Genomic DNA, 13,401 nt, shown 5'->3' with positions numbered 1-13,401 from the left:
GTAGGCTGTAGTACCTTAGCTGGTAGGAGTAGCTAGCTGACTCCCATGCTGGCTTCATACAATATCAGGCCCATGAGAAGCTGCAATCTTTTACGCAACTTATCAATTTCTATGTAACTGAGACAGAGAAGATCAATGCACCACAGACAACAGCACCAAAGCAGATGGTACAGAGCTATTGTAGTGGCAGCCATAGAGAAGGGCACAAGTGTGCAAAGAAGGATGTGGCTCTGCAAAACAAGACAGGAGTGGTCAAAGCACAAAATGCTAAATATTTTCCAGGACAATACTTTGCAAGCATTCTGTTGTGGTCTTGTGCTGGCTGGCCACATGAAATGGCTACAGAATGATCACAGGTTTTTGGTGTAAGTGAAGCGTTATGTTTAGCCTATATTTGTACGTGACACATCAAAAGCAATAAGTCAGTATTCAAAGGCAGACCATGCAGAAATACTTACTTGAAAATATGATAAAAAAATAACCATGCTAAGGCATATCTATGATGCACCAGCAATCTATGTCTTCACTTAGTTTCACCAAATTCCTGCACCTTTTAACTGTATTTGTTATTCTAAAATGTGTTTTGGACGTTTCTGGGTGTGGCACTATTTTCTGTGTAGTAAGGGTGGGCGTGGTTACAGAGCCTGCAGTTTGGGATTAGATTCCAGAAGTGTTTGTTCCTTGTTGGTTGCCGCAATGATGAATGCTAACACGCCTAGATACAGCGTGATGTTTGCCAAGGGGATGAAAAGTGACGTGGAGTTGGCCTGTGTTCTGTTTGACCTGTAAGTAATGTTACTTTTAGCTAGCTAGTTATGTTAAGCAGCTAGATGCCCAAGGTTGGGGAGCTTTTGTATTGAATTATGTTCTCCCATCAAGATGTCTTTCTCCCTATGGGAACTGCTGTTACTGTTTACAGTTGCAACTTGGCTAGTTTAGTAATTCTCCAGCATTTATTTCAATCGGGAACTGAACTGCATGCTACTGTAGCTACGTGTAGCCAGCTTCACTGACAAAGCTAACAGAGTTGCAAAGACTCCCCGGCCTCATCAGTGTTCACCGATGATAAAACGCAGCATAACTGCCTAGGCATCGGTAGATAACCTGCATTTATTTCAATTAGGGGAACTGAATTCGATACAGCATGCATGCTATTTTGCTACGTGTGGCCAACTTCACTAACTAAGCTAACAAAGTTGCAAACGAAGACTCCCGTCCTCATCAGGGTTCACTGATTAGAAAACACAGGATAATTTGAAAATAATTAAATAAATATTTTAGTCATTTATTTCTAACTATACGTCAGGAATCTAACAATGTAATATAACAGTTATTTGGCAGTGGCTTTATCCAAAGCAACGTACAGTAACTGCAATAACTGCATACCGAAGGACTTTGGAACCACTACAGAACACAGGTCAGATAAGGTAGCTACAATTCACATAAAGTACCAGTTATCCATAGCCATGGACATATGCATATTATGTTGTATTTGAAAAAAATAAAAAGGCTAATATTTGAATAGGATGCTGTGGATAACTTTCACTTTAAGTAATTCAGTCTACAAGTGTATTAACTAGCAATAATGTATAGACTGCTATTGTTCCACTGGAATATGTAACATCAGCAGGACATAGGTACATCATTGCTAGTTAATACACTTGTAAAGTGAATCCTATTCAAGTATTAGCCTCTTTATTTTCTCACAGACTTTTGTGCATTTACACCTTTAACATCGGATCTCATCAGTTGTAGCTACAGATGCGCTCACAGATTGATTTTGATAGAAAGATAAAATGGGGTAAAAATATTAGAATATGAGTATGCCTTCAGTGCTGGATTACATAAACAATTTAACCTTTCCACAGAAAGGGCTGCTGGGTGACTCATCAGGAACTGCTGTAATTCATGGAGGAGCCCCACGGACTGCAGTGTGGTAAGATGCACCATCTGAGTCACATACTTTGGAGGAGAGCGCATGCTTGCTCTCTCCTGAATCAATAACGGAGTTGGCAGCAGCAATGGGTGCTGATATATATATATATATATATATACACATATATAAATACTATTTTCCCTCTTTTCATTTATCTTTCTCTGGAGACACTGACTGCTTAAAACTTGAGGATGCAGAAGAATTTGAATACTGTAAACTCTTGTTGCCTCCAATGATAATCCATTCCTCATGAAGCCGAGTCTGTACGCTATACCATGAAAAGCCTACCCACTTCCACTCAGCAGTGGTGTGGCTACAAACACACAGTCCTCATTATAGCTCTACAGCAGACCCAGTGCCTGGCCCAAAGTCTCAGGATAATTATTTTAAATTGCTTGGAGGAACACTGGTCCTGGTGGGCTATATTACCGCCAATTCTAACAAGATGAATCTGTCTGGGTAACACGGGCCTCGTGACTGCAATATGGGCCCAGAGTAAGCGCGGTGTGGGGGGTGTGGGGCTAAGGAGAAACAAGCATCCGTTTCCCCGCGCTGAGAACGCAGGGGAATGATCGCGGGCACAGGAGTTAATTAACCGCGTCCGTCGCTGTTTCTCCCACGCTGGCGGTGTGTTATCTTGCGTATGTGTGTGTGTCTGTGTGTGTGTGTGTGTGTGTGTGTGTGTGCACCGCGTGCAGCTCCGACACCCCTGAATCCTGTTCCCTGAGGAGGTTGCCCGATGGTGAGCTCCAATGCAGCAGGGGGCGCCAGACATGCGTTCAGAGTCAAGATCATTTGCTGATGTTCTCTTGAAACAGTTACTGTTGAACAATTTCAAATTGAAGGTTCTGCTTAGTTCACCAGTGACATTTACTTTAATTAAGATGGATGTGACAACAAGGAAAGAGAGTTGCACCACAGATTACCCAAGGATTAATTTTTAAAGCTAGGAACAAATATTATTGCGAGAATTACACTAAGGGGTTGGGCACTGCGGACTTTGGTGGGTTTTAATTTCATGCGCTTCTCCTCCTGATACAAAACTTGGTTTAAACCATTCAGTTGGACCTGTATTTGGAATGTACTGTACGCACATCTTGAGCAAGAGACCCTGAGATGCTGAGTAGTTCAAATATTTCTGAAATATGTCCTGGGTTTCTGCTTTAATGACAACTGCTCTGTTTTCATAGGTTTTCTGAGAGCAAATGAAATCAAATTCAAGTATTCTGGTAATTAGGCCATGCACACATTAAAAACAAACACTATGAAAACAAAAATATATAAAGATTTAAATCCATTGAACGTAACAAGTCTGTTATTGTTATATCACCGTGTGCGATATAGGCTGAGTAAATGCACGAGAGATACGGCGTCCGAGGTTCCTTTTCAGGTCCGCCCCGAGATGCTGCGTTGTAGCGTGGCACTACGGAAGAGTCCTCCCCTAGACGAGGACTCTTTCCTGGCCCCTACAGAACGAGAGTTGGCCAGGTAGCGTGTCGGCCGTAACCCGCAGGGGGCCGTGCTCCACAGCGGCACGTTTGCACGCCAGACGAGTGGCTTCCTCTTTTTCTGCCTTCGGTGGCATGGCACGCTCACGCGCCGCGCGCTCCGTTTAGCCCTTATTCTCCTCGCTCTCACCTACAGCGGCAGCAGTCGCCTTAACTGCTCCTTGCAGCTGGCAATTACCCCTGCTGAGCGGCGGCTGACTCTTTCAAGTGCCTTATTAAAGCATTGGCTAGGTTCCAGATAGCTAGCTAGCTACTCTAGGTACATATATTGAAGGTAGTAGAGCAGAGGCATATCGCTGCAGCAGCTCTGCCACTGCCTACCCGCCGAAGTTAAGTGCTCAGCAAACTTTTCTCTCTCCCTGATGAATATATCCCTGGTGGATATGCAGTCTCTATGCAGCAGAGCCTGGCCCATCACAATGGCAGCCTTTTTGGAGTTGTGCATTGCTATGTCGGTGCAACATCACAACATAGTTGGTTACAACCACCTCCCTGGTGTCAAAGCAGGGTCTGTTACACTGCATTTATGGATTGTGCTGCTCACTGTCTCACTGAATATATTTGTTACTGTAATCCAGAGGTTTCCCAGGCCCCTGTAGCTCAGGGCTTATTGAGGGCTACAGGAATCCCCCAGTGACTTCCTGGTGGGCATCAGCGAGGATTGGTTTGCATGCATCAATTGTGGTACATGTGTCATGACCGGGGTATTGTGAGAAGCTGCCTGTGCAGTTCTGTTTGGCCTTTCAGTGATTGTCATAGGGGCGGACTTGTACCATAGCGTCAGTGCAGTGTCTTGTTCGCTCCTTTAAGGAACCAAGGTTACACATGTAACCTAGACATTTCTCTTCATCGGTCTCCTTATTACATTGCATCTGTACCCCTGTACTGCACCTCTCATGTTAGGGAGGGAGGGAGGGAAAGAGAGAGAGAGAGTGAGGGGGGGGGGGTAGACGGAGAGAGAGAGAGAGAGAGAGACTGTTCTCATGCACGAAATGTCTGCATTCTGTGCCTTGCATAGCCCATTTGCTGGTCTTCCCCCTCCTCTTCATTTAAAAAAAAAAATCTTTTATTCATAGCATACCAGGTGATGAAATATGTATGCCTTGAGTCTGGCATTGAACTAAATGCAAAATGAAAACAGAGGCGGTTTTGTACTGACAGTATGAATATCTCAATCCACAACAAGGCCCACGCCTGCTGTAAATCAGGCATGGGAAGAAAGCACTGACTGGTGTTAATATTGATGCACTCCTAACAGAGGAAAACAACACTAACTCTGGTGTTAATAATACAGATGTATTCCTGGCATAGGAAAACAACACAAACTCTGGTGTTCATAAAATGGATGCACTCTTGGCAGAAGAAAACAACTTTTTCATGCGGTAACTGCTGTTAAAAAACATATCACTTTGATTTGATTATAGTTTACTTTTCCCCTAAAGAACCAGTTATGCAGTCTTTTAAAAAAAGGAAACTCAAAGTAGAGGGCAGATGGTAAATGCAGGCAATCTATTTTACAGTCAGCAAGGTTCCACTATCTGGCCCTTCATGTCATTTGGGAATTAATTACACATTTACTTTAAAGGAAGTATGTGGAATTCATTTGGTTTCCCATATGTTAAAAAACTGCATTGGAAATGTGTGTCAAATGTACACTATATGCATCTGTATCAGTAACTCAGCATTTATTTCGCTGTTGTTTTACCTTTATTTTACTTGCTGTTATTAGGCTATCAATAGCAGAGCCAGGGAATCCTATATGGGGTGGCCATGATGGGACCAGTAGTCACTTTGGGGTGGCACTGAAATATGAACATAAAAATGTGTTCAGCTAGAAAAAAATAGGCTACTTTAGGTGGTTACAACAAACAACTACAAAATGTAGTACACTAAGGACCAGGCAGTACACCCACCCATTGAAACACATCATGACATATAACCATACCCTTACAAAGGTGGTTCATCTATTCAGGCAGTGGTGGGCTACATAAAATAATATTCAGAGTATCTGACAAGCAGTTTTTGTTTCCCTTATCCCTGAAAGCCTTTACTGTAGCCGAGTATTACAAGTGTCCTGAAGGCAGGTATTCTGGTCACTTACTACTCACCTGCACAATAGGCCCCTTCTCTGTCACTGTATCTTCAGGAATAGAGACAGTAAGACAAATAAATCATTCAAAGGAGTCCCCTTTGGTCAACTCTATAATCAATACTCAGTATACTCAGGCTGTGAGCCGCATTTGAAAGTGTATCACAGTAACAATAGCCTATAAAGGATTTCCTACAAAAGACAGTCAACTGTGTACATATTGAATTCAAATTGTATTCATTTTCTCAAACAAATGATCACCTCTACAATGAGCTTACAACAGTTGTATTCTGAAAATAAGGGGGTATCCATAAGCAATGGCATGTTCAGAGTAAATGTCAATCTCAAAAGGCTGTGCGCAAAAGTTTTATTTTTTTTTGTAAAATTAATCACAATAGCCCTTAAAAAGATGTATTATACTACAAAGGACTGGCAGTACTGTTCATATTTAATTAATTTGGATTTTGAAATTGATTAAATTCATGAACCTCTAGGTTTAAACACGTATTGTTTTTTAAACATTATGTAAGAAGACAAATCAGAGCTCTCAAGGGGAGGTGTGGGACAATGGTGGGCGGGGCTTAGCAAATAGACACACTGCAAGAGATTATGCACTGTTACACACACGGAAGGGTGTCTGGAACTAAAAAAACAAAAACCTTCTGACTTCATGACTTACAGTAATGCTCATGCCACAGTATACTGTTTTACATAAGGCACATACTGTTCAGGAGGAAGGCTACGTGCTGTGTGAAGTCTGAGTCTGAGAAAACCCATGGGGCTACTGACACAATGCGCAGTGAAACCTTTCTTTAAATTGCATCAATTCCGTTTGATAAAAAAGAAAATGACAAACATTATGTTCATTATTATTATCATTTTTATGTTTTTTAAAATGTTTTCAATATTATTATTCATGTGTTTTTTCTATGTCATTCTTCTGACACTAAGTGCAAATCAAATGGAACTATTTAACTGGTCCCCTGCTGTACTACAGAAGTCACAGATCACCAGATTCCTGTTAGGAAATAATTTTGACTAGAAACAGCTGTTACAACGTACAATTGTGAAGTAACTCATAGCACACATGGTGGAATGGGATGGAATGATTCATTTCAGGGACTAAGCAGCACAGTGGACCCATGCTTTTGAAAATGTATAAGCCTCAGATTGCAAAATACCCCCCCCCCCCACACACAAGAAAAAAATAAATGACTCAACAAATGACTTTGGTGTCAGATGCATACAACCCCCCTTTGCTATCTTTTATTATACAACAAAAGAGTCTCAAAAGCAAATCCATGAGTAGAGGAATGTGTAGATCTTCTTTGAGTGCCAAATCCTCTTAAAGGTCAACAAATTTTCAGAAAGAGATGCTGCACTCCTGAGAGGGAAAAACGCATAGAAATGTTTAGTTTAGCATTTCTAAACTCTTTTTTTTTAGAGAATTTTCCAATCGAGAAAGAAACATCAGCGCATGCCCATCCTTTCAGACAAAGCCTTTCTCAAGGGCATGCCTCACTCTGCTCTGTTCTTCTCTGTAGCAGAACTGCGCTCATTGTGTCTGAGGCATATTCATTCTACACAGCTGGCACAGGCACAAACTGCAGGACCCGCTTGACCAGAGGGGCCCATCTCGCATAATGAACCAGAGACAATCCAAGGGGTTGAAACGCTTCCGCCCTGGGCAACAGCACAGCCAATCCAACGGCGTCCTGCTGGGCGGCCAGCCAATGGCGGCGCCGACACGGTCTGGATTTGATTCCGTGCAATAGGGGACGTCACTACACCGCAAACATGCATTTCAGCAAAGGTGACCTTTTTAAGATAAGGGCAAACTCAAATTTCCAAAGAGGGGTTTTCCCACCGGGAGGCGTCCCACTGTTGTGGTTGCCCCCGCAAACGGGCGACTGCTCTCGGGTGATGTTTTGATGGTGCAGATTAGCGGTGTGCAGGACAGTGCTCCGCCTGTCGCACACGTAGCCTCTGGAGACGACCGGGCGTGTTCTCCGTCTCCTGCCCAAGCTGCTCTCGCCAATGACGGATCAGCCAGCCGCAAACCCAACATCAGAGGGACGGGGCCCGCTTTTTTGCGGGGCTGCCGGTAACGTTGAGGACGCCTGAAACGGGGGAGGGAGGGGGGGGGGGGGGGTGGAGAAATAGAAAGAAAGACAGATAGGAAGAAAGGGGAAAAAAAATCCAGCAAACCCAGCAAAGAGCCAGCCTCATTATATCACAATGTTCTTTAACTCGAGACGGCGTATAAACGATTTCGCTTTTTTTTCCCTTCCCGCTCGCTCCCGTGGGAGTTTTCGCATTAAGCGGCCTCGTCTCTACTGAGGGGAGGGCTGCGTGGAGAGAGGGAGTAAAAAAAGAAAAAAGAAAAACGGGGCCTGTGTTCTTTAGACGGGTTGCCCACCAATTTAATGAAGATGTCTTAACCGGCTGTTTCCGATTAAGGTCAACGGCTGACGATAGATTAAAAAGGCTGTGGAGGGCAGCCCGGTGCAGGCATGTCATGAAAAGGGGTGGGGGGGGGGGGGTTATTAATTGGCTGATCTATGGTGGTTTGCATCGGAGGGGGCTACTGGACCCAACACGGAAAAAAATTAACTGAAACCATAATTTCACATTTTCATCCTGCTGAATGGTCTGTCTTTTATCCTCCTCCTTTTTTTAAATGCCACTCGTTCAGCCTTTCTGCCCCCCTTCACTCAAACTGGCCCCTCCCCTTTCACCACCCCGCCTCCTGCACCTCAAGCCCTGCCTTCCGCTCCTCCTATCGAGGGGTTTGTGTTATGTGTAGATTTACCTGTTATATATATGTGATATCTCTGCATTTCTTTTCAAACTGGAGAATTACTTAAGTTTTGCATTTTCTCCAAGATAATAGCATTTGTGGCACTTCATTTCTACCTAAATTATGCCCTGTGATGTATCTGTGATGCTCACATATGGAGTTATAAAACCTTACATTGATCACCTCCTTAAGTGGGTGAGGATTGTCCAGATTTGTCATCTGTGTGAAGGGTTTAAATAAAAACTGAGAATCTGAACTTTAACCTTATGTGCACTTTTGTGTTTGATTGCAATTCTACAATTGTTGAATACAGAGCCAAATACATTTTTTTTAAAGTCCCAACATTATGGAGCTCACTGTGTATGCAGACACACACAAATTAAATCCTCTTGCACTGAAAACTATATTTTAACCATAGACCATGTAGACAGGTGCTACCTTCTGCATGTGCAGTCATTATATTTATCATTAGTTGCCAGGGCAACACTTTCAATTAAGCGCTCGTTCCTTTCATCTACACCAGGGTTATCTTTCTGTCGTGGTTTAGGTTCAGTTTTTCTCCTATATGAGCCGAAAGAAATGCTGTACTCCCTTAAAATGTAAAGGCAATTATACCCATTACTGCCACATGGGCTGCATTCATTCATAAATCTTGTTTCACTGCACCACAGCAGAAGGTTTAATCTGCTAATTTAGCAACAGAGTAACTGTCCTAAATGAAATTAAACACAGATAAAAACAAATAATCTCCCACTTAGAATTGCAATTAAGGTTTCAATTTCAGAGCAAATTCATTTTTTACAGCCATTATGATTGTTAGCTTCTTATAGTTATGTTGTGTTTTCCAGTGATCATCAAGTGATTATCAAGAGATAGATGAACTTCACCATGAAAATGTTATTATGAATTTTCAGTATCCTCCTATAATTTTGAATTTCATTTGTGATGTATGTTATCCACTTGTGCATTAAGGGTTGGGGGGGGGGGGGTGTTGCTGGTTACCTCTACTTAACTTATCCAAGCTGCTAGCTGAATAATTATGTTCAATCAGTAATTATGTACTGATTTTTAATATGCACTTAACATGTTTTAGATCTGAAAATTATTCTAACTCTTTTCATGAGTGTAAAATTAAGCCAAAAGGGTGTTACAGGAAAGGCAGTGTCAGGCAGGCAGAGTAGAATCAGAGGAGGGCACCAGCGTTACAAAAGCTGGCTGCTGTCTGTGATTCCCCCCATATGTAATCTGCACTTCTAGACACGTTCCTGCACGGCTAAACTGGAACAATTTAGCATTTTGTTTTATGTGTTTGATAGGCAGTACATTGGACTCGGCTCAGAAAGGTTTATCGCGTACAAAAATCAGGCGTTGAACAGGCCGCCAGCAGACCTGAGCTGAGCACAGTGACCGTATGAAGATCAGAGGGGGGAATGATGGGATAGATCACATGACTGGGGACAATTTGAGCGTTTTCTCAGAATACGAGGAGATTCCCATCGAAATATGCGGACGGAAGCATACTAATTAATTTACAAAAACACAGGCTTCTACAGTCCGTTGACTGGGTTTGTTAAAAATCGAAAGAGCGATAAGGGAATGTTTGCCATGTGTGGTTCAGCAGCCTGAATACATGGCAATGCAGTGTGCAGGCAATATGCACATATTTTCCGTGGCTTGAAAGAAATTCTATTCAATTGTTCAGTCTCTAAGTTTTAACTGATTTTAATCATGACAAAATATAAAAAAAACAAATATATTAACTATTATTTATAATCATGTTAGCAATGCTTTGTTAAGCACTTGTTAGTAGATCATTTTCTAAAGGGTTTCCATCTTCATTGACTAAAAAAATATTCCATGTGGAAAAAGAAGGGTTCTAGATGTGACACTACATTACTGTCTTAGAGTTTTCTGTTTGCGAATGATGATCTGAATATGAAGTTATGAAAGAGCTGCTTTTAAACAGGAGGAGAACAGTATGCATGGATGTGCACTTTTTTCAAATCCACCTCGGCAAAGACAATAAGAGGTGGAAATCACTTCTATCACCTGGACAGGAATATTTGCACACAAGATGCTTAAATGTGAAATTAATTGTGCAAGTAATATTTAAGTTTGAGCCAGAAAGGATGAATTCACATGAACTGTATGTCAACTGAAATGAACAGTAGCTCTGATCGAAGGGCGCTCTGCTGTGATGGGTTGTGTTCATTGTTAGTGTTTTGGGGCAAAAAGCAGCTGAATTAGCTTTGGTGGGCTAAGTGCATTCCTGGCTCTCAGAGGGCTGTGGGCGCGTTGGCCAAAGCCGAGCGTCCCGTTAGCTCCTGCTAGCACGTCGGGCGCGGCACCGCCCGGGCTTCCGCGCGGCTCCGCGGCCACGTCCGTTTGTTTACCCTTTGCCACGGCTGAACTAATCCGCTTTGTTTTGACAAGGGGACTGATGGGTAATCGATAACCCGCGCCGGGAGCGGACTCGCTGGCAGGATCCTGAATAATTCAGAGCCGCCGCCCCCGCCGCCGCCGCCGTCGCGGAACGCCCGCGCCCGTGTGTGCGTGGAGAGCAGACGAGAGAGCTCTCCCCAGCATGTACACAGCCCGGTCTATCAGAAAACCAAACAGTGTGCGCCCGCCTTCCTGCTGACAAAAAGGTTTTACGCGCTCGTGGCGACAAGCGCGGAGCTGCCAGAATAACAAATAGGCGGCGCGGCTCGTGCATGCTAATGCCATGTCGTAAGCAGTTTTTGTTGACAAGCGCTTATACTTCTTTCATGCCATCATCAAAAGCGGCTAATACAGCAGCCATTAGTCCTCTGCTCTCTAAGCAAGACGTGATGGATAGCGACCCTGATGCAGGTTTGCCGAGTTTTGAAAGTTAAGCAAGTCCCAATAAATCACGGAATTAATACAATGCCATCTAATTGGTTAAGGACTGTTTGTTTCCTAAAGAGGCTGAAAAAAATGAGCTTTTGCCTCTTTTAATTTGCAAAGTGCATTTTCATTACGGACGGCAGTTTAATATTTCCGCCTTTGTCATGCAAAATACGCAATGCCCGGGCAATATATTAATTGGACAAAAACGCACAGCAAGCATAATTCATCCCTCTGTTCTGTATGTGTGAGCTACAGGCCCAAACAGAGCCCAGCCGAACTTAAACACTTATCTTCTCGACTTAGGCTTCCTGAAATTCAAATTTTAATTTTACAGTACCTTCCTGTAAACTCAATGAGTAACCATAAACATAAAAGGCACATTAGATAATTATCTATGTCTTTCTTGTTCCACGCATTAATATTTTTATTGAGTCCGTGGTGATTCAATAAGCTTCATAGCTCTTGCTAAGTAATGAAAATGTCTTCTTGTTAGCTTTTAACTGATCTTTTAATTGTGTGTGTGATACAGGAATGCAGAACACATTTCATTTAATTAAAGCGTGTGCTGACATCACTATATATACTGTTATTACTCTGGGATGACAGTTACATGATATTCCTTTCATTTGCTCAAATTATGGCTTATAAGAAGAGATTTACCTCTCACAAACTTGGGCTTCCTTTTATTCATATGCACGTGTGTGTGTGTGTGTGTGTGCGTCCGTGTGTGTGTGTGTGCATCCGTGTGTGTGTGTTTGCGTGTGCGTGTGTGCATCTGTGTGTGTGTGTGCGTGCGTGCGTGTGCGTGTGCGTGTGCGTGTGCGTGCGCGCGCGCGCGTGTGTGTGTGTGTGTGTGCATGCATGTGTGCACGCGAGTGTGTTTTCACCTCTCTGACAAACCAAAGCAAACTGAACTGGTGAGCAGAGCTCTTTAGATCTCTAGCAATCTTTGAATCAGGCTGAGGTTTGTATTTATAGACTAATAGGAAATCCTGAAGTTCCTGAGACTATATATATCACACTAAATAGCCCTTATGTTTTTATTACGTGTTTGTTGTTTCTAATTAGGCTAATAGATGGGATTGTGGAAGTGCAGTAAATGGAAGGATGGTCATTCTACATGATTTACGACTGTGTTCTTTCAAAGGTTGTTGTGAATGCTGCACTTATTTGCATCGGAGGCTTGTGCAGTTGATGGGCATGCCCTGTGGTGATACTCTGGACATGGTGATGTGCTATTTCAACGTTCTGAACAGCTGGCATTGAGTGACAGGATTTTACAGTATATGTGCTTTGATTTACTTTTTTCTCTTTAGTTCCCCATCTGTTTTTCTTCAACCGCTTTAAATGAAAATGCCTGTTGAAATTGATAATGGTCATGAAACGTACACACCGCTGTATGTAACAAGCTGTGGAAAGGCCAATTAGGAGGCATCATTTGGCTGTTTTCGACGTTTAGCAGTACTGATCTCATTTTTGTTGTGATTGCACAAGCCTTCAGATGAGTGTGATGCTATTTGGCTTAGATGATATTCTGTGTTTGTGATACTGATATTTGATATTTTGTGATATGTGATTCTGATTTTTTTCAGAAAAAAAAAACAAAAACAAAAAGAAAACATGAATGTTTGCTTAAAAATTTTAACCCTGTAGAATTTTGTGTAAGAGTCACAATTTGGCCAATTAGTACAAGACCAGTATGAGCGGGATTAAGCGTACACGTTGAAACAAAGAGCTTTATTCTTTTATACCTGATGTAAAATACACCCTTGTCTTTATGTTATCAGTTACAAATGAAACCATTATGGAACTGGATATTATTGTCTTGAGGAGAAAGATTTTTCTTCCAGTCAGCGAGCAGCCTGCTTAATGGAATAATAAACTATATTATCAAGCGGACACAGAACCAAGTGTATTCCTAAATTCTAATTGTAGTCTTTATTATGATACACATTTTTACCACCACAGCATATTAATCCTGAATAAAGCTGGGCCATTTATTGGGTAAATACCGTCACATGGATTTTGCTTTTAATTTTGGGTATGTTTAAACAGATAAAAGAACACATTTATTTGATGTGGTTGGATATTAAATAATGCTCAATGAATAATGTACAAATAATTCATAATTAGGGCATTAAGAAATTTAACTCTAAAGTTTGCAAAAATGTTGAATATAAAATGAAAAATTTCTGCA

The 13,401-nt window shown here is 42.1% G+C and overlaps 1 protein-coding gene and 1 long non-coding RNA gene across 2 annotated transcripts in view; both read left to right on the top strand.

Moving 5' to 3' along the window:
- acads (acyl-CoA dehydrogenase short chain) overlaps window positions 1–13,401 on the top strand; it is a 276,335-nt gene that overhangs the window by 210,298 nt on the left and 52,636 nt on the right. The window lies entirely within an intron of this gene.
- LOC135239818 (uncharacterized) overlaps window positions 727–13,401 on the top strand; it is a 39,994-nt gene continuing 27,319 nt past the window's right edge. Inside the window, exons 1-2 of the long non-coding RNA XR_010325502.1 lie at window positions 727–785; window positions 1,869–1,936. This is a non-coding gene — a long non-coding RNA (uncharacterized LOC135239818). The remainder of the gene's footprint in view (window positions 786–1,868; window positions 1,937–13,401) is intronic.

The sequence above is a fragment of the Anguilla rostrata genome, chromosome 14 (genome assembly GCF_018555375.3).
Source record: "Anguilla rostrata isolate EN2019 chromosome 14, ASM1855537v3, whole genome shotgun sequence".
Lineage (NCBI taxonomy): Eukaryota > Metazoa > Chordata > Actinopteri > Anguilliformes > Anguillidae > Anguilla > Anguilla rostrata.
This window is presented reverse-complemented; position numbering and strand designations above follow the sequence as displayed.